Below are 1,723 nucleotides of genomic sequence, written 5' to 3'. Positions count from 1 at the left end.
CATCGTAAACGATCTAATATGGACATTGCAGAATACTCTCAAATATGAAATGCAATAAGGGATTCTTGAGAAGAATTGTGGCCTGATGAAACAAAGTCTGAAACAACTTAGTCATCAAGAATTGATATAACTGACTAAGATAGCTATTGACAATGTTATTGACAGTGATCCATTGTTCTCTGCATTATTCTCAGATAGTTACGATAGAAGAACTTATATCACAGGTAGGACAAGCTTATTCCAAAGTCATAGAAAATTGCCAAAACTTGTAGTAGTATTAATGTTTGAGATTTCTATAATAATTTATCATTTACATATTGGTCTATTTGAATCGATCAATCATCCTAATAATATAATTTTCCTTTCGTTCATAGGTTCTACCACGTGACAAGACAGTTCTTCATCTTGAGAAGGCTATTGTGCGAAGGCTATCGTGTGTATTTTGATGAAAAAACATCAGGAAAAAACTCATAAGATGCAATAAGAGATACTTCATTAGAATTGTAACAATCAATTTCTTCACATTGAATATTCTATACAGTGCCTCTCCAATCCTCTCTCAGTAATTTTTTAACAGCCTGAGATGCCAAATTATTCCGGAAGCTCTGCTGATATTTTTTCAAAGTCTTAGTCATAGATATTTTTGCTATACTTAATGCTAAGCCACTTGAAATTTATGAGATTACACAGGTTACTCAGACCTTCGTAATGCACATCAATGACATCGATTGCTTGGAGAATATAGTATGAATTATTTGCATTGGGTAAGTCGGAAGTACCATCCTTATTTGAATCTATCCAAAAATTGGAATCTTTGAACTTCACTTCGCTTCTACGATGGGCAATAAAGTTACATACCGGCCCCGGGAAACGTACCGATCCCATATCGACTTTGGTAACTTATNCCTGTTGATATTTTTTCAAAGTTCTAGTCATAGATATTTTTGACATACTTAATGCTAAGCCACTTGAAATTTATGAGATTATACAGATTACTCAGACCTTCGTAATGCACATCGATGACATCGATTGCCTGCAGAATATAGTATGAATTATTTGCATTGGGTAAGTGGGAAGTACCATCCTTATTTAAATCTATTCAAAAATTGGAATCTTTGAACCTCACTTTGCTTCTGCGATGTGCAAGAAAGTTACATACCGGCCCCGGGAAACATACCGATCCCAGGAAGCATATCGTCTCTGGTAACTTACTGCTCTCCGGAAATTTATCGACTCTAGTAACTTATCGCTCTCCGGAAACTTATCGACCTTGGTAACTTAACGATTCTCGATAACTGATCGACCTCAAGAAATTTAACTTACCCACTATTGATCAAATGCTATTGATCAGTTGTTATTGTGTTATCCATTCTTACCGACAAAGACTGACACATAGAAGTTCTAACATTGAACAGCAGTGTCGCTCTCTTATGTTGACATTTTTTGAGCTTCTTCATTTGTTACAGACGCTGTGTGAGAGTGCAGCTGCATCGCGAATATCGTTGAAAAATACAAAACTGTCTATAAACTAGACATNAAAATATAACCTCCTAAAAGACAGTGAATAACTTTGTTAACATACCTCCAATGTTTTATCTGGAAGACAGAGATAAATATATAAGCACCGTGTACCGTCTAATATTGCGGAAAACTCATTAATTAAAAGATGTATTAAGTGTTACTTGTCAAGAATTTTATTTTGATAAAGCAATGTCTGAAACTA

General features: G+C 34.8%; 1 long non-coding RNA gene across 1 annotated transcript in view; it reads left to right on the top strand.

Annotated features, from left to right (window-relative positions):
- The window catches only part of LOC106741987, a 1,009-nt gene extending 498 nt beyond the window's left edge, over positions 1 to 511 (top strand). The window contains exons 2-3 of the long non-coding RNA XR_001374226.1: positions 32 to 224; positions 375 to 511. This is a non-coding gene — a long non-coding RNA (uncharacterized LOC106741987). The remainder of the gene's footprint in view (positions 1 to 31; positions 225 to 374) is intronic.
- Positions 512 to 1,723: the final 1,212 nt, after the last annotated feature.

The sequence above is a fragment of the Dinoponera quadriceps genome, unplaced genomic scaffold (assembly GCF_001313825.1).
Source record: "Dinoponera quadriceps isolate SergipeBrazil2010 unplaced genomic scaffold, ASM131382v1 scaffold176, whole genome shotgun sequence".
NCBI classification, from domain to species: domain Eukaryota; kingdom Metazoa; phylum Arthropoda; class Insecta; order Hymenoptera; family Formicidae; genus Dinoponera; species Dinoponera quadriceps.
The sequence above is the reverse complement of the archived record's forward strand: the minus strand, read 5'-3'. Positions and strand labels throughout refer to the sequence as shown.